Source organism: Perognathus longimembris, chromosome 21 (assembly GCF_023159225.1).
Source record: "Perognathus longimembris pacificus isolate PPM17 chromosome 21, ASM2315922v1, whole genome shotgun sequence".
In the NCBI taxonomy this organism is placed as follows: domain Eukaryota; kingdom Metazoa; phylum Chordata; class Mammalia; order Rodentia; family Heteromyidae; genus Perognathus; species Perognathus longimembris.
In genome coordinates, this window is record NC_063181.1 from 27,533,479 (window position 1) to 27,554,225 (window position 20,747).

Consider the following 20,747-nt stretch of genomic DNA (forward strand, 5'->3'; position numbering starts at 1 on the left):
GTGATCTTTCAGGTACCTAAGGAAGGAAGGAAGGAAGGAAGGAAGGGAAAAAAAAAAGAAAAGAAAGGCTGGGGTCCAGTGGCTCACACTTAAAATCCTAGCAACTCAGGAGGCTAGGAGGAATGTGGTTCAAAGCCAACCTGGGAAGGAAAGGCCCTGAGATTCTTATCTCCAATTAACCAGCAAAAAATGCTGGAAGTGTACTGTGGATCAAGTGATAGAGCACTATTCTTGAGCAAAAGAGTTCAGGGTCAGGGCTCAGGCCCCGAGTTTATGCCCTGCAATGAGCACAAAAAGAAAGAAGGGGAGAAAGAAAAAAAAGAAAGAAACAAAGAGAGAGGGGGTAAGGGAGGGCAGGAGGGAGGGAGGGAAAGAAAGACAGAAATATAGAAATCTATGGCCTTGGCTAGGAATGTGGCTTAGTGGTAGAGTGCTTGCCTAGTATGCATGAAGCCCTAGGTTTGATTCCTCAGTACCACATAAACAGAAAAAGACAGAAGTGGCGCTGTGGCTTAAGTGGTGCTAACTTTGAGCAAAAGAAGCTCAGGGACAGTGTCCAGGCCCTGAGTTCAAGCTATGACTGGTAAAAAATAAATAACTAAACAAACAAACAAATAAATAAATAAATAAAACTGCGGCTTAGAACATGTTTTAAGTTAAAGAATTTGATTTAAATGACACACTAGTACTATGGAAATGCTGTGCACACAAACTGAATAGAGGCCATTTCTTATGCAATCTAATTGTGATGTTTTTCTGTTGGCAGGTCTTTGGCAAATATTTAGGAATATCTTTCAATTTGCATAAGAACTAAAAGATATCAAATGGTGCATACTATACTATCAAAAATAGTAAAGCAGCTAGGTGCCAGTGGCTCACCCATGTAATCATAGCTACTATGAGGCTGAGATCTAAGGACTGTGATTCAAAGCCAGCATGGGCAGAAAAGTCCCATGAGACTCTTATCTCTAATAAAGTGCTCACAAAAGCTGCAAGTGGTGCTCTGGCTCAAGTGGTAAAGCACTACACTAGAGCACAAGTAGGCTCAAATACAGCACCCAGACCCTCAGTTCAAGCCCCAGGACAAGAAAAAGAAAAAGGAAAATATGAACAATGTAATAAGACGTTAAGGCAAACCAATTATTCAGTTCCTATCTTTATATTTATTGATTTCAATCTTTGTATGTATATGTGTACCAGTCCTGAGGCTTGAACTCAGGACTAGCACACTGTCCCTGAGTTTTTGTGCTCAAAGACAGCACTTTATCATTAGACCCATAGCTCCACTTCAGGCTTTTTGGTGGCCAATTAGCAATAAGAATCTCTCAGGTTTGTCTGTCTAGGATGGTTTCGAACAATGAGCCTCATATCTCAGCCTCTTAAGTACCTAGGAGCCAGGAGCCACCAGATCCAGTTTTGAATTCAATCTTAACCAAATGGAAAGTTTGATGTAATCATTGTTTCACCAAGGTTTGAGTGAGTAGAAAAGAAACTTTAGAGAGAATAGTTATCTGAACTTTGTGTGACAATACATCTTAACATATTAATGATGACCACCTGACTATAAGTAGAAAGTTATCAGAATATTTTCAAGAAAAAAACAAAATTTTTCCCATTTACAAGATATGTCATTTCCATTTAACTCAACCCAATATTATCATTTAGGATGTGTAACATTCAGAAATCAGCTTACTGAATGTATTATGATTCTTCTGATTATATGTCATGTTGTATAGTTTTAATGTAATGATAGGAGGAAATAATTAAAAATATTAAAATAGTATTCACGTTGCCACCCTGCTTTCCAAAATTAGTATATCATTACTATGGTGTGATATCTTCTGCCCAACCCTTTTGAATTAATTGTAATTATAAGCATTCAGATTTAGAATCATCAGTACAAAACAATCTGTCCATTAATAGAAAGAGAGAGATTTAGGCATACAGGTAGATCTTATAAAACTTAAATTTTCACCTCTGTAAATCATAATTCCAGTGTTTGCAGCATTTTGAGTGCAGACACCACAGGCAGTAATAACTGGCTTAAATGCCTTCACGGTACAGCTGTTTGCAACAATGCCACCATTCATAACTCTCAAGAAATGAAATGACAGCTACAAGTGCCTGGAAAGAATATATGCTCCTCTTTACATTGTCCTACAGGTTAACTCCCAGGGTGCTGTCCTCTCCACAACAGTAACTGTAAATGAAAGCTTCACGCCCAAAGTCATTACACAAGGCCTCAGTAAGGACAAGCACCTCAGTGTTTCCTCAGTGGGGAATCTATGTTTGAACTGAAGTGCAAAAGCACTCTTTGTATTCGAGTGAATGTGTCATATTAGCATAATTTTTAAATATCTTATCTGGTTATTGGTCAGAATAAGGAAAATATAAAAAGCAAGAGAATGGCTTAGCAGAATTGTAGGCTAGTCTTGCTAAAGAATCTGCAATGAAGACTGCATTTGTCAAGACTTTTTGGTTTGTTAGATTAGAAATACAATTCAAACTAACTGAACAAAAAGGAAGGATGCACTCATTGTAATGAGGAAGTCCAGAGGAGGCTCTATCTTTAAGCTCAGATAGATCCAGGAGTAAACAATGTTCTATGCTCAACTTCTCCATCTTTCAGCTGTGCCTAGCTCCACTTGCTGTGTAACTATTACATGCACCTTCTTCCAATGCATTTGTGCAACATAAGATAACTTGTCATTTCCACATGCACATTTGTCCTACTTAACAATCACGGTGAAGCTTATTGTCCTCCTTTACTAGTGGTGCTATTTGAATGCATAAATAATTACCTTTCTAGATTCATATATACATTCCTGGCTTTCCATTACCTAAGCCTGGTTACATATTCACCTATGAGACTTAAGAATGTAGCTCACAACTACTTAAAGATGATAATAAGAAAAGAAAGAAAGAAAAGAAAAGGATGAGACCACAAAATCACAGATGGAATTAAAGTAAAACCTTGATTAATTAAACTAGGACATATTTAGAATATTTTGAATCCCATGAAAATGCTTATGTTTCTGTGCTATATATAGAAGACCAACTTTTAGATGCTCAGACAAAAAAATAGTAATCTTCTTGAGTTCTTTGCTTAAAATAGTTGAAACAACTTTCTCTGAACTGCTGGACATAGAATTTGCTATTCTATGCTACTCAAATAAAGGCCACTGGACCAAGAAATAAAAAAATAACAATTAAAAAAAAAAGAATGTAGTTCAGTTGCAGAGTGCTTGTCAAGCATACGTGAGGCCCTGAGTACAATCACCACTATCACTGATAAATAACAATAAAGTGATTGTCCATATTCACCCATGAACTGAGAGACTCAGATTGATATCAGCATTATTATTGGGATCATGAAGAATAAGGGAGGATGAGAAATAATACTAAAAAAACAAAGAAACAAAACGATGGCTTCTACCAATTGCTGTCAACAATCTACTTTCCTGGTCAAGACTACAGGCCCTATATTAAAGATCATTCTGACAAAATGAATGAGTTCTTTCAGTGCTTCCTAAGTTTTTACTTATGGAAACTTTAAAACAATTGACAGTGAAAGATCATTTGCATCTGAACCAGCCCATGAACCAGGGTGGTCATTGTATATTATGCTCCCCAAGAAGATGAATAACTTTTGAAATTTATTTTACAGGTGGTATGCAGGTGGTTACATTTATGTGCGTCAGGTAATGAGTGTATTTCTTTTCATACAGTGTCTTCTGCCCCTCATTCTCTCCCATTCCCTCCTTCCCATCTCCACCCACAAGTTGCATAGTTCACTTTCATCAATGTCCAGTGTGCTCCTCTGCTGCCCTTTTTCACGTTTAGTTCCTCAGATTCTATGCCCTCCCCCTACCCTACCACAGATATGCACATGAATACACAATATATAAGGCAAAGAATACAGAATCATCAGAAAAAGAAAAGAAAAAACAAATGAGGTAAGCCAAGATCAAAGAGACAAATGGCACATGCTCTCCCTGATATGTGGAACTTAGATCTAAAATGCACTCGGATATGATAGGATTACACAGGATTCTAGATACCTACATACAATAAAACAAAAAATTCATAGTCTTAGGAGAAAATCACCAAGTTGTAATACCCAGAAGCCTCTTCATATGCATCTCCTCTCTGTAATAAATATATACACTTCAGGTTCATAGCTAAATATCAATGAAAAAATCACTGAACACTCTCTTTTTAGAGTTAAAATCTTCTTTGTATAGAGATTATTTATGTTTCCAAGTTTATGTGAAAAACTGGCTAATGAGAGCTGGACCCTTGTAGATCATGCTAATCTGATCAAGAGGCTCAGACATGGAGGATCATAGCTTTAAGTCAGCCCAAGAAAAAGTTGATGAGACTCTAACTAGCAAAATACCAGACTAGAGGCAAGACTCGGATGGTAGAATACCAGCTCTGAGTAAGAACTAGAAGATCTAAATTCAAGCCCCAATACTGCGATATAGATGTATATAATGAAAGATATTTCTTCAGCAAGCTTCTAAGCCATAAGGTCTAGTTTATTTCAGTCTTTCAAATTCATTTCATCAAATCCTCACAGAACTTTTCATTATTCCTGAGAAATGGAAGAAAAGTCTTCCTTAGAAATTTAGTTCTGTTTTCTGCACCACAGGACAAAGGGATCCCACACAATTGATTTCAACTCTTTGTTTCTATACTAAACCCCAACTGAAATAACCAGGCAGTCATTTCTCTTTTGACTGAACTTTATTCTCCCAACCTACTACAAATCCCATTTTGGTCATTGGTAATATTATTTACCAATTGATATCTGAACTTTTCTTATTATTCTCCACTTTCTCTAGTACAGAAACATTTAAGAACCATCTTTTAAGTGTTATTTTGAGAATATAATTTACCTAGTATTTCCTTGCAAACAGTTTTTTGATTATTTGTTTGTTTGTTTGAACTCAGGGCCTGGGCATTGTCCCTGAGCTCTTTCACTCAAGGCTAATACTCTACCACTTTGAGCCATAGTACCACGTCCTAGTTTTGAATGGTTAATTGTAGATAAGAGTTTGACAGAGATTCTTCTGCCTGGCCTGGCTTTGAACTGTGATCCTCAGATCTCAGCCACCTTACAGGCATGAACCCCTGGCACCAAGACAAAAAAGTTTTTAATACATATTTTTCCTAAAATACAAATTCAGAAATCTAGAATTCTGTCATGGTTAGAATATGACATGTCTCCTAGTGGCTTATGTTGAACTCTGTGTCCACAGTGGTAATGTTATTTTTGAGAGGTAGTGGAAATTTTAGATGGCAGGGCCTAGCAGAGGGAAGCAGATCACTGGTGAGGAGGGGTGAAGATTATACTGCACTCCCAGGCTCTCATTCTCACTCTCTGTTTCCTGTCTGTCATAAGAGGAATATCCTGTGTCGCATACTTGCTCTGTTATGAAGCTCTACCTCAACTTGAACCCAAATCAATGGAGAAATGACTATGGATTTTCTATCTCTGAATTCATAAGCAATGGATCATTGTTTTTCAACAATCTATTGCGCCTCTTTTTAAATTGTTTATGTCTTTCTGTTATGACTGAAGTTTATTCCCTCAACCACCAACAAATCTCATCTTGGTAAGTGGTTTTACCAACTCATTGCTCTTCACTTATTTTACAATATAAATTTTTACATTGCTTGTCTTAGTCTATCACTGCAATGAGAAAAATAATACTAAAAGTTCCATTTACCATAAAGTTTGGTCAATATTCTAGAAAACATATCTTCTAGCCAAGTTTCATTCAAAACTGTCAACGTGGGCTGGGGATATAGCCTAGTGGCAAGAGTGCCTGCCTCGGATACATGAGGCCCTAGGTTCGATTCCCCAGCACCACATATACAGAAAACAGCCAGAAGCGGCGCTGTGGCTCAAGTGGCAGAGTTCTAGCCTTGAGCAGGAAGAAGCCAGGGACAGTGCTCAGGCCCTGAGTCCAAGGCCCAGGACTGGCCAAAAAAAAAAAAAAACTGTCAACGTCTGTAAATTAATTAATATATTAATTTTTTTACCTCTTAGAGGTTTTATCTCAGTAATATAAATAGGTTTTATCTAATAGTAATTCTTTCACCTCTTATAACCTTATTTCTAAGCAAGCTAAAATAAATCTAGAACAATACTTTTTAAATATGTATAAGGGTTAATAATAAGAGAGATATTCTATAACTGGAAAACATTTTGATCTTTGATTTCAATTTATCTAGCAATTTCTTTTAGAATGATTGTACCATGCCATAAAAAGGATATACAAGACTAAGTCAGTTTTACTATCTAGTCATAGACCTATTGCAGCCATGTCATTTAGAAGCGTATTAATACTGTGCTTCTAAATTGTTTTCAGAAAGGAGGGTGTAAGAAGTTGCAGGCTAATCATGAGGATTCTGAATCTTCTTGGCAAAGCTATCTTGCTTTTGGAGCACATCTTGCTAACATAACACAGAGTGGAAAGAGTAATTTGTTTTCCTGGACCTTTATTTCAATCACCACCCAGTTTGGCATTCTAAAAAGCAATGGGTGGGGGCTGGGAATATGGCCTAGTGGTAAAAGTTCTGGCCTCATATACATGAAGCCCTGGCTTAGGTTCCTCAGCACCACATATATAGAAAAGGCCAGAAGTGGCACTGTGGCTCAAGTGGTAGAGTGCTACCCTTGAGCAAAAAAAGAAGCCAGGGGCAGTGCTCAGGCCCTGCGTTCAAGCCCCAGGACTGGAGAAAAGAAAAAAAAAGCAATGGGTATGAAGCATAGTGGAGCAGCTGCTGAACCCAAAGACTCGGAGAGACTATGGCACCTACAGAAATGGCTGCTAAGAAAAAGCCTACTCTGGTCTCAGTTCCAGAACATCGTTGCACCTCTCCAAAGAAACTAAGAGGCATTTTTCTTCAGGCCCCTGGGACCATGGAACTAATTAGATTTCCCTTTTCTCTTTGGCTGTTAAGAAGTTTGGAGCAAACTTCTGTTTCGGACACTATTCTAAACCAGATATCCTGGAGGGGGAAACTCTGCCAATAAAAAATGACTAAAATGATGAATTAAGTAAAAAATAGATCTTTAATTGCATCACCTAGCTGGTGCAAAAGAAAGAAGTGCACAGAGGCCAAAATGAAATGAAAGGAGAAACACAGAAGTTCAGTAATTGCCAATGCCAGCTCTCCCACCCCCTCCACATCAAGGACTTGTGTTAATCTCTGAACACCTAAAAATCCACCAGAAGAGCTACAAACAGAAGATAAATACACAGCTATGATACAAAAGTAAATAAGAAGGTTTTCCACATAGCATCAAATGGAATATAAGTCGACCCCATAAAAGTAAAAAACACATACAAAAACAAGTTTTCCTGTCTCAACTTTGGATAAAGAAGAACTCCTGAGGATTTATGATACTAAAGTCCAAAACATTTACTAATGTAATTCAGAAAATTTTATTTGAAGTGGTCTTGCTGAAGAGTTTATGTGCCTGAGATGATTGAGAGAAGCAAATATAAACTGTTTTTGAAAGAACATATTGCTTCAATCTAGATGCTAATGAATTTCCATAGTTAAAAAATATGAATACACACTAAAAAACAGTCATAAAAGACTGAAGGAGACAACAAAATGTAAGATGGAGTCAACCAAGATACAGAAAACAGTAATGAAGAACAAAGATTTCTTATGTTGACATCTTTAGATATAGAATACCACAGAATTATGTTTCTAACCTTAAAGAAATAAAAGGACTTGAAAATATAAGACAAGTATATGAAATTATAATAAAAGTAACAAATACTCTTTTAAAGAATCAATTAAGGGAGGAGGTAACACACAGTACAAGAAATGTATCCAATGCCTAACCTCTGTAACCTCTCTGTACATCAGTTTGACAATAAAAATTAAAAAAAAAGAATCAATTAGAAGCTTTGGAAACTCCAACTCAATATACAGATTAAGTAGAATACATACAATTGAATCAACAATTGGTACACTAAAATATGAATCCAACGGAGCTGCTCTTAATTCAGTTAATGGAGTAGAAGAGGAAAAATAACAAGAAGAGTTTGAAACTGAAGAATAAAATTAGATCTGACATATTTTCAAGTGCAGTTTCACAAAGGAGAGCCTTGGTTAAAGAGACTACAGTAAGGAGATGATAACGCACCATTTGAAAGTTGAGCCCCATGGAAAAAATGAACTATGGTATTATCATTCCCGAATCCTTGGGAACACATCAAGATGATGAATGTTGGAGTCATTAGAAATTACTTGTAACAAAGGAAGAGTGGATTCGTATTCACATGGATTGACTAGCCTCAGAGGAGCTTCCAGAAAACCCAGTGAGGCAGAACATATGGAAGCCATGAGACAATGGTTAAGCATAGTAGCTTCAGAGATCACATCTGTGCCAAGATCACACATTTTGGAGGTCTCGTTAGTCTTCTTTAATCGGAAATACTTATTTGGTCTTTCTAGATGACTCACCTTGAATTGCTGTTCCTGTAACTGTTGTTTAGAAGCAAAGGCTAGTTATTTTGTGGAATATCCTTCAAATCTGGTTTGTCAAATATCTTTTCATAATTAGATTTAGGATTATGCACACATAGACAGAAATACCACAAACACATCTCAAGAAGCAGGTAACTCTCACAAACAATGTTGTTTATATTTAACCATCAGCAAATCAGGAGGTGAATAATACAGATGGGATTTTTTAAGCTTCTTAGGTATGAAACAATTTTGAGAAATCTGTGACATACACAGAGAAATAATATACTCACACTAGCTCATTTTGACAAACATCTAGAAAATAAAAGCAAAAGAAAATAGAGTGAGAGAGAAATTGTTATGGGGGAAATTTGAGTAATTGACACAGCTTCACCTTAAGAAAAAAAAAGTTGATAATGGTTTTGTAGAGTTGACAATAAAAAATAAAGGGTCATCTTTTTAGAGAATAAAATTGAATTTCAACTGGACACAACTCGTAATTATGTTAATAAATCATAACTGGTGTGTGACAACAGAAAATGTGGTCTCTCTCTGGCAAAAAAAGAAAGAATCAGTAATTTCTTGGCTCAGTAGCTTTTAATTTGAAAGGGGTTTCATGAATATGTCCTTATGACACAACTTCTAGGAAAAATCATCATATATCAAGGCAAACATAAACATGAACTAAGATTTATATGTCGATGGATGTGTTTCCTAGTATAAATATGCATATTTATATAAAAACAGAAAGTGTATTCCTTTCCAATTGTAACAGTCACAATCCACAAAGCATTAACTCCGCTGTCCCTTTTCAGCATTTACAGAGCCTCTTTGTGGAGCAGGCAGCATTTCAGTTTAAGAATGACTCTGAAATCTCCTGTGGTAATTTTCTTCCATTCCTGCATTTGGATAGACTACAATGCTATTTAGAGTAAAATAGAAGGGAGTTTCAATGCATTACAATGTGCAAACTATAATTTCAGTCTCATTTTCAGAAACTGTTCAGTAAGAAAAAATAACTTCCCTGGAAGGTTCAGCCCTGCACTATTTTTATGCAACTCTCTAGGCATGTAAACTTAAAAGACCTGGACTGCACAAAGAAATGAGTTTCTGTTTTGTTCTGTTAAGAACTCAGTTTGCTTCCATTCAAGTGGAGAATGAAGGAATCTTTTCTCTCTGCCCTCTCCTCCCCCACCCCCCAACCCCACCTGCTCTGTAGATGTTGCTGTGACAGCAGGACAGGGAGATACACTTTCTGGCCTTCATTTTCATAATAGTCTAGGAGTTCCTGAGGATATTTGACTCATTAAGGCACAGTTTTAAACTGTAATACACAATTTTATGAATACACCCCATTACTTGAGCTGTTTCATAGCTCCTAAGGACTATGAAATACAATGAACACAAGTAATTTGGAGATAATGTTGTTTTACAATATTGTATTAATTTGCAAAAGACAAACCCAGTTTGTAAGTGTAGCATCATAAATGGATGGATGAAAGGCCTTGATATTGCTATACGGTGAGAAAACAGAGAGCCACATTTTAAAAGGTGAAACTGGAGCCTTTATTGGAATGCTAGTGGTTTCCACATCTCAAAGACCTGAAGCCTTGCAAATACACTTAACACTGTCAGAAAACTGAGCCATGAGAACAGGAGAGGAAAGAAAGACCAGAAAAGCAATACCATCAAATCAGATCAGCTCCAATGGAGAGCTGAAGTGGGATACCATGTTGACTACAGGAGAGCCAGGGGACATGAGCAGACAGGAGACACATGGCATGGTGTCCTGGTGTCTGAGCTGGTCAAGGCAAGGTCACAGGGAGCTTGAGAATTCACAACTGAAGACTAGAAGGTCCAGTAACATACTGTCGGAGTCTTCACCTATGCCTCTAGGAATTCAGGCATGCCCATCACCTGGTAGGTGGAACTTCTCTGGCTCTACCATGAAGACAAGATGGCACCAATTCAGCCCAACACCACATCATCCACCATGTAGCCAAAATGGTGCTGGTTACATTCAGCACCCCTACTTCAATGTAAGATCTGAAATTCTGAAATTACTATTGGAAAATATTTCAAGATATAAGCATAGCAATCACTTTCTGAAGAGGACTCCAATCACTAAGGAAATAATCATTAAGAACCAATGGAATTGCATCAGATTTAAAACCTTCTGCACAGCAAAGGAAACAACAAAGTGAAAATTCTTGCCAATTCTCCATCTGACTATAGAACAATATGCAGAATATGTGAGGAACTAAAAAAAATTAATACCAAATGACAAGTAATATAATCAGTAAATGGGACAATGAACTGAACTGCTAGTTCTCAAAGAAAAAAGCAGAAAATGGCCAACAAATACATGAAAAAAATGTTGAACATCTTTAGCCATCAGGGAAATGTAAATCAAAATATCACTGAAATTCTATTTCTCCTCAGTCAGAATGTCTGTCATCAAGAAAACATAACACAACAAATGCTGGTAAGGTTTGGTGGGGGAGGAAGAACCCTTGTAATCTGTTAGGAATTGATATAAATTAGTGCAGTCACTATGGAAATCAGTACAGACATTCCTCACCAAAGCAAAAATAGAGTATATAGCTATATCATTCCTAGGCATATACTCAAAGGAATGAAAGTCAGCACAAATGAAGATATTTGAACAACCGTGTTTTTCAGGGGACAATTCACAATAGCCACATTAAGGAGTTAGCTTAGGTGCTCACCAACAGATGAATGGATAAAGTATAAGACAGACAGACAGATGATAGATAGGTAGTATAGTAGGTAGGTAAGTAGGTAGGTAGGTAGGTAGGTAGGCAGATAGATGGATACACAGACTTAGCCAAGAAACCAAACAGTATTCTGACTTTACAGAAAAAATAGAACTGGAAATTATCATGTTAAGTGAAATAAACTCAGAGAGACAAATATTGCCTGTTTCTCTGACATAATCTAAATTTCTCTTTAAAGGTATAAGAGTTGAAGGAGGACTATTTGGGAAGAGAAAAGAAACCAGGGCTAGAGAAAGGGGAGACAAAGTAGGTGCGAAATAATTAAGATTACAGTACATTATATGCATGTATGAAAATGCCACAATGAAAACCATTATTTTATACAAGTACTAGATTTTAAAAAAGGGAAGAGGGGGTAACACAGCTATTAGGGAAGGGGCTGGAGAGATGTAGTTGAAAGAGTATTGTGGGTGATTCTAATTGAGAATCTTCCTAGACTTTTATTTTTTTAATTTTTTAATAATTATTGTCAAAGTGATGTACAGAGGGGTTACAGTTTCATACATAAGCCAGTGGGTACATTTCTTGTACAATTTGTTACCTCCTCCCTCATTTCCCTCCTTTCTCCTCCCCACCCCCCTCTCCCTCTATGACCTGTTTAGTTGGTTTACACCATATGGTTTTGTAAGTGTTGCTTTTGGAGTCATTTGTCTTTTTATCCTTTATCTTTCGATTTTGGTATTCTCTTTCCCTTCCTAGACTTTTAATTCCTGAAGGAAACACTCCCTTCGAAGTTCTTCAAAGGTAAGAAAACACTTGCTGACAAGAAAATACTAACACATTCTTATTCTTTTCTAATGGAACTTCTTGTGTTGACTCTGTTTTCCTCCTTCACGCTGACCTCCATTACTCTACATTGACTCTGTGGTTATCTTTTAACAGCTGAGCCCTCTGTCACAAAGAAACAGGTCAAAGTAGACGAGGCTGTCGCTCTGTCTGGCTCAGGAGAAGACAAGAAACACTTGCCACTTCTCCTGAATGTCAAATAACTATATCAGATGGAAGAAATGAGTGGCTTACTTAAAGCACTTAGTGAATCATTGGCAGAGGAAGCAATAACTGATTTTTGGACCCTACTTGCCCTTCATGGGTTGCCTTCCATTTTGCATCCATGAGAGTTTTCATGGAAAATAAAGCAGAATCACCAACTAGTCCAGCATCAGCTCATCCCAACCTTCAGATCCTCACAGAGGGTTCCATGGGTTCCATTTATATATGAGGTCTTATTAAGAGAGCTGGTCATTTTTACACACACAAACTCTCACTCTTTCTCTCTCTCTCTCTCTCTTTATTTTTTCTAATTTTTATTTTTTCTAATCTCTATGGAAAAGGCCAGGAGTTATATGGGGACTGCTCCCCATGGGAGCATGGGAGAAACGCAAGGAAAAGTGAAGGGAGCAAAGAACAGAACAAAATATCACATGAAACCTACACGTATTTAAATGGTGGAATGGAATGATGGAAAGCAGTTACTTGGTTTTTGTTTTTCCCAGTTTGCCTTCTAAACAAAGAAATGTGAACGCTTCTATGGGTAGAAACTCTGAGGCTGTTTCTTTTTAAGGCAATTTTAACTGTTTTTAAGGCAGTTCCTCTGGGTATGAACTTTGACCAGTTCTCATACAAGTAGCAAAGATGCATTTGAGAGAAAATTAAATTGCTGCTTGAAGCAAGGGGAAATAGCTAAGTCCACAGGCTAGTCCTGGTAGCGCTGTATGAGAATGCAGGCTTCACATGTTGTGGGCCCTTGGTTCCATCTCCAGCATTCCCTTCCCCTAAAAATAAAACATTTGAGCATTAAAAATGTGTTATTCTTGAGATCAATGATGTTTCTGCAACTTGGAAATTATTATGCAGTTATTTTCCCTGTGTAATAGCCCTGCTTGCCAAAACATGAAGATCATACTTACCTTCAATGTTCCATGTGAGGTGGCATCACTGTTCAATCCACACCAACACTGTGTAGTTTTGAACTAAACATATGTTTTGTAACTATTGTATGATATTCACAAGCCTTACTTTGCCAACAAAAATGAAAGTAGACCTAGGAAACTAACAAAAGATGTCAACTGGCTGAACTTCTGGACTGAGCTCATACAAAGGATAAAAGAAAAAGAGAAGGAAAAAAATCATAGACAATGAATAACTTGGCTTTGAAGTAGCTGGTTTTGTTGTGAACCTAAGGGACAGCTTGAATCTCTAGCATATTTTAACTAATCCAGGTTCTTAAAAAGTTTTGGATGTGATTCAGATATAGAAAGGCCTCTAAGCTTGATATTTCCACAGCTGACATGATGGCTGACTGGTGAGCTAGACATTCGAAATGTCTACAGGATAAATTCCACAGTGGCCTAGTACAAAAGCAAATCACTCATTTTTCTTCTCCCCATGCTCCTGGGTGAACAAGTCCTGGGAAAAAACTGGGATTTATAAGGGAGAAGGAGAGAAAGAAAGAGACTGATCCATCCTCCTAATGTGAATTTAACCTCAAAGGCAGATTTTAAGCAAAAGTACAGCAAGAAAAAAAAAATCAAAGTGTAGTGTTAGGGCCCAGACTTTCATCACATTACTCTTTCAAAAACCATTTCCTTGCAGGCCAGGTCATTACCAAAAAAGTTAGAGGCAAAATTCCCAGAGCCAGGTGCTGATGGCTCACATACTTGTAGCCCTAACTATTCAGGAGGCTGAAATCTGAGGACTGTGATTCCAATCCAACCTCAGGCAGAAAATTCATATCTCCAGTTAATCAGCAAAAAGTCAGAAGTGAGAATATAGCTCAAGTGGTAGAGCACCAGCCTTAAGCAGAAAAAACAAAAGTACAGCCCCCAGATTCTGGCTACTGCCCCAGTACTGGTACAAGAGGGAAAGAAAAAAAGACAACATTTCTTTATGTTTTTGAGTGTGATATATATGGTGTAGTATAATGAAACAAATGAAAAGAATTTAGCAGTTCAAAATAACTAAATTGTATGTGTTAGTATAAAAATGACATATATTGTTAAGAGGAAATAAAACAGCAAATTGCAGTGTTTGTGGAAATAGAGTTCATTTGTATACAGAACACCAGAAAATATATATGCATACCTAAGGGTATGCATTCTGGAAGAATATACCAAGTATCTATATCATTAAGAATACTTTGAGTGAATAATTTCTTCTTGTGGACAGCTTTGGGCACAAGGCTAACAGCCTTTCTGCTAACAGCCAGGAGTTACACTTCCCTGCTTACCACCAAATCACCACCTTTTGAGAATCACTGCTCTAGAGAGAAGGCTGGAAGAGAGCTTTTACTTTCAATCTCTTTTCTTTGGAACTATTTGATCCATTTTTGTTTCTTTGACATGTGTTACTCCTATGAGATAAAAAAAAAACCCACAGTTTCCAGACTTTGAGTGTGCTTTTAAAGTAAAATAAAAGGTAAAAGGAATCAAATTTACCTTAGAACTCAACATACAATCTGAGGGAACAAATGAACTCCATGACTAAGAATTCTCATAAAGCAGGGTTGCCATTTTGATTGATTTTAGTAGCTTACAGCTCTGAGTGAAAAAAATAAACAAAAATGAAAAACACATTCCAAAACTTTTATAACCAAAAATGAAAGACAGCCACAAAACCAATGGGAAAAGTGGCACTCAATGTTTGGCTATTTTGAATTCAATCACCAAGGTTCAGAGTTTCTTTTCCCTGGTAAAGAGTCAGTCTTCAGGATGCCCAAGAAGACGAAGATGGAGGAGAATCTTCAGAACCCTTCTCCATTCAGGCCTTTGCATGCCATTAACCCATTCATTTTTCGATTGACTCAACAATTCTGGGAGACTGTCCCAGACACCTGGTTCTTTGGGAATTTGGATAAATGAATCTATGATTTTGTGCTAACTTATGCATTTTACCATACTATTTAGAGACAGAATATTTCTCCCAGGACAACATGAGAAAAATGTCTCCTGACTCGAGCTATGTAGGAAACAGGGTTGCCTGCCAAATTGTACCACCAAGGCAGCAGCTGCCTGGTGAGTCCACAGTTCAGGCCAGGATCAGGCTTGTCTTTGAACCCACAACTATGTTGTTTTTCTCAGAGAGAAGCCAAAGGTAGGGAACTGTAACACTTCTTCAAAGTGAAAGTGTTTGGCCACACAAGACAAAGTCAAGAAGGCTGAGCAGGGACAGTGTGGATGTGGAATAGAGGAGGGTTGGCTGAAGAAAATGAGAGAGGCGAAAACTAAGATCAGATGAGAATAGGACAATGCAGAAAGTGCCTCATAAAGACGAAATCTAAAGAAAAGTGCCTGATCGTCAGGGAGCTGTGGGAAAAAAAAAAATTCAGACATTTGACTTGAGCAGAGTGGGAAAGAGCCTGTAAGCAAGGGCCGTTTCATTTTCCTTTAAGGACAGAACTCATGTTGAGTCTAAACACCAATTGGATGAGGGGTTCTTTCCTGAAGATCAGAGAGATGAAAACGTAGTCTTTGCCTCCCCTGCAACCACCATATTTTGATTTCACAGTATTTATCTGTGATTCTGTCTGCTTTCGTGCAGTCTTTCACCAAGATGGGTGGTGGCTTCTTGATTCTGTGGGTGGTGGAGACAGAGAGGCTCTGCTGTGGCTGGGCTCTTGTGCACACCCCTCTCTGAGCCTTAGCTCTCTTGCTTGCTCCATAAAAGATAGTGTCCTGTGCACACGCTCTGTGTGTGGCCCTGGAGCCCCTCCAGCCAGATAATAATGGCAGCAGCCAGAAAAGGGCAGAAAATGGATTATGAAATTGAGTGTTAGTGTTAGAACTAGCAAAGGCCTGGGGAATTGGGGGGAGGGGTAGTTCTTCTGAAACAAGGATAAAAAGAATGAATAATGAATGTTCTGGGCTTTAGATGAAATGAGTTATCACTTACCAAAATCTTTCTTCATTGGACCCCAAGGCAGTCAAAATGTTGACTTCTGAAAACATCATTTTTCTTAATGTCTGAAAAATTAACAGTTCACCATTCGATTTCACCACTAGAAACTAAGCAAGACTCCCTCCCCTCTAATCCTATCGATGGTAATATCTAAATGATTTACTAAAGTGGAAATATGAATAATCTTGAAAGAGCACACTGGAACCATTTACATGGAGGACTCCAGGATCTGTAATATGAAAGAAATGGAATTCCCTATGCCATTTTCACTATTTCTAGAAGTTTTATGAAAATTGTAAATCCACATTCATGGTAGTTATGTGTGGAAGTTACATCAATGTAATATGGCCACACAGATTATCTCTTGCTCATCAGGTTTTTTTTCTTTTACAGAAAATAGGGAAGAGAAAAGAAGGATGAAAGAAAAGAGGAAGAAGAAAAATGAACAGGGCTTATATTTAGCTCTAGGCTTGAATCAATCTCTATTAAACAATTTTTCAACTGAAAAATTTTCAGGTTTCACATCTGTAAATTGGGTACAGTGTTGACTTAATTGTGCGCCAATGAATATTGAGAATAATCTAAGGAAACCCTCAGTTTACATAGTATGGAATAATGAACATTTCTTGCATGTTTGCCATGTCCTAGAAAAATACTCTAGGTACTTTTCAACTATGCATTATTTAAATTTGGTAATATGACTACCCCCTGTGTAGAAAGATGAAATTGAGACACAGAGCAGTTCATATAAAATGATCCAAGGCCACACAGCTAGCAAACTCAACTTTAACCCAGGAAATGTGGCAAAGCACCCATAATTCTTCGGTATGAATTAGTATGCTTAAAGGCTTTGCACTCATCTTCTTAAGTAATATGATCCTGATGTGTGATCATTTCTGCCAATACTATTTCACATCACTATTAGGAAAAAAAATGAGAAAAAGAAACTGCTGTCAAATGCATTTGTAATGTTTGGTAGACAAAATTATTTCAACCTCAGAATTTATAGGGGTGATGAGCTGAATGGTAATCATTGCTCTGTAATGGGAAAATTGACATTCTATGATTGGTCAATAATTTAGTAACTGGGAAGACAACTATAAAATGGTCTTCCCATCATCCATTCATTTTCCCAATTCACCAACTGTATGACAGGATTATGCTACACGCAGCTATTTTAACAGATTGCTATGCCATCCATTCCAATAGTTTCATTCTGAAACCAATGTATACTCATAAAACATATTTTTGAATTCCTAAGAGCATGTTCTGAAACCTTTAACTTGACAACTTTCCCACTTTGTATACTGTTACTAATTTTTCATTTATTTATGAGAAGCTATATAAAAAGCATTTTCACAAACATAAAAACTATTTCATGCCTCCTCTGAGAAGATTTAATCCAAATCAAATATTGAATGCATTACAATATATAAAAAGGAAAATAATAAGCCCCAAACAATTGTTGAATAGTATGGATTTTTGCATAAAAACAAAGTTTACACATGGCATATGATAGACTTTTGTCCTTGCCTTAATAGTTGATTCTTATAAAGGTATTTTGTTTTTTTTCATAAGACTTATAGCTACAACCAATTAGAAAGCAATTAGCTGCAGAGCATGGGCCATTTACAATAGCCCAAGAGTAAGTCATTCATCTCTGAGACTGACCATAATCCTTGTTCTACTACTTTCTCATTTTATGCTTCTCTTCCTTCAGCCTGGAACCTGCTCATTAACAGGTGAAGATAAGCATCTTACAGAGTTTTGAAGCAATGAGTCTTTTTGGCCTACATTGACAATCCTTATGGGCTTTTATCAGAGAAAAGAGAAAGCTCAACAAATGACTTTAGGTTTCACATACCAAAGTGAAATGTCCTCCTTTCAGAAGTTAGGTTGGCCATATTTGATGTTATTATACAGAGAGACAGCCTTGAATATCTTGCACACTTAAAAGCTTCTCCCTCCCTAGCAGATGATGAAACCGAAGCCCAGACAAGATAGGTAATTTGTCCAAGGTCCCCACGTTGCACAGAGCATGCCATAGCCACAGTGAAATTTTATTCATACATTAGAAATAATGATATCGTACCATGTGTAAAGAAATGGAAAGACATGGAAAAATTATGGTAAGTGAAGTAAGTCAGGCCCAGACAAAGGATGAATGTTTTCCTTACATGTGGAATCTAGATCTCATTTATAAACTTATAAATAGACAAATTGGATGTCAATGCAAGTGTATGTCAATGTATTGAGTGAAATACGGTAGATTTGAGGGCGAACTCTAATAGGGTAATTCCTTAGAAAGGCAATATCAAAGTTCAACAAAATAAAACACCAGGGAGCAGGTACTTGAAAGAGGTAGGGTGAGGTCAAGGGGGAAGGGGTTGACAGATGAAGAGGAGAAGAGGGAGTGAATGCTGTCAAAATTTCAATGTATAACCTACAAAATTAAGAAAAGTGAAGAAAGGGGTGGGTAAGGGAAGAATGAGTGAGAATGTTGAAAGGGGTGATATTACATTGATCAAGATATGTTATATTCCTAAACTGCTTCATTAAATAACAACTCCTTTGTGTAGCTACTTAAAGATAATTTTAGAAATGCATTATTCTTCATCTCTTAAAAAAAAAAGATGAGAACACAGGCTTTGCTAATGCCTCAGCCTGATCTTTTCACATCTGTTTTATAATTTTTATCCTCACTCATGTACATTTTATTTGCACATTTTATTTCTTCAGTTTACCATTGTAGTGAGGAACTGAGCGATAGTTATAGTAATAATTACAATAAAATTACTTTATTTGAAAAAAATGTTTTTCCAATTGGTAGGATAAGCCAGTGTTTATATTCAAAGTCCTTCCAACCTCTTCAATGAATATTGTAGACACCAAGAACGGATTTTTTTCAGAGAGCATTTAGCACAGATATTTTACAAAGACTACTGAATGTTTTTTGAAGGAGACATGAGATTGGAAAAGGAAAGTAGCAAAGAAACTGTGAGAGGGAGGGAGCAAAAAGAAAGAACTAATTTTATTTCAGAAATTCAGTTCTTACATAGAGACCATAGTATTTTTAGCATCACTAGAAAATAATTTTCTTATAGTTTCTTTGTGATTCTCAGGAAAGCCTACAACATGTAACCATGACTTTCTTATTTACATTTAACTAAAATGTGTTCTTTAATAAGTTACAAAGACTGATGGCTTAAACTGATATGCTTATAAACCATTATTCATGTGAAATTTAGCTCCAAAACAAAATTAATTTTCGAAATTTTAGTCATTGCTTATTTCTGTTTAAAGGGGTATACATAAATAATTCCATATTTCAAAGTTGTTAAAAAGGATGATAAATGATCAAGATAATTTAATGTAGTTTGTGTTTAAAATTATACAATCAAATATATACTACACTGCTATATTATCTAGAACTTAGATATTAGTGGTAACACTTTCCTAATATATTTTGCTTTATTGTTCTATTGTTTACATGTATATATTTATTTTTAATTGCTAGCTCAATTCTGTTAGATATATAATTTCTGAAATACTTTACATATAAATCTCTAAATTGATCTTTGATTGCCAATTGAATCATTAACAAATATTTCTTCATACATTGTGCCTCTGAAATTTAATGGAAACTAACTCTTCCTATATATGTTAAAAAGCATGAGTTAAAATTGAAACAAAAGTTATGTTTCATTTCCTCTACTAATGGTAAATTCATAATATTTTTAAAATAAAATTTCTAATAACTAGTAAGAAACCAAATACCTTTAATGCATTAAAATAAAACTATGTTTCTAAAATATTTTTGTGCAGTCACTTTTTAAAAGATGCAAGTTTTGGAGCTGGGAATGTGGCCTAGTGGTAGAGTGCTTGCCTAGCAAACATGAAGCCCTGGGTTTGATTCCTCACTGTGGCTCAAGTGATAGAGTGCTGGCCTAAAGCAAAAAGCAGCCTGGGACAGTACTCAGGCCCCCAGTTCAAGCCCCAGGACTGGACAAAATTTTAAAAATATATATATTTTTTTTTCATTTTCCCATTTCTTAAGTATTTCAAAGCATGTTAATAGTTATTTAAGTTAAACAATCATTTAAAGTATGGTAGTTATTTTAAGTAAAAAGAAAAATAAGGGTTGGTGATTTACCTCAGTGGTAGCATTTATCTAATGTTCAAAGCTCTAGGTTGTAAGGAAGAAAGAGAGAGGAAACAGGAAGGGAGGGAGAGAAGTGAATAGAAGGCAAGGGAAAACTATACTTTTATGAAGGCCAAACTTGGTGGCACATTCCTGTAATACCACAACCCAGGAGCCTGAATGAGGAAAACTGTGAATTCAAGGACAGGTTGGCTACATAGTGAGAGCTTGTGTCAAAAATAACTTTAAAATAGAAAAGAAAAATAAGTAGGGGAATGATTATTATAACACTATAAATGTTCATACTGTTATAATGGGTTCCTGAATATTTGAATTTCGAGGGTGTTAACATAGATAAAATTTAGTCATAGACTACTGACATAATGTTAAAGTCATGTTTATTACGTTATATTTCT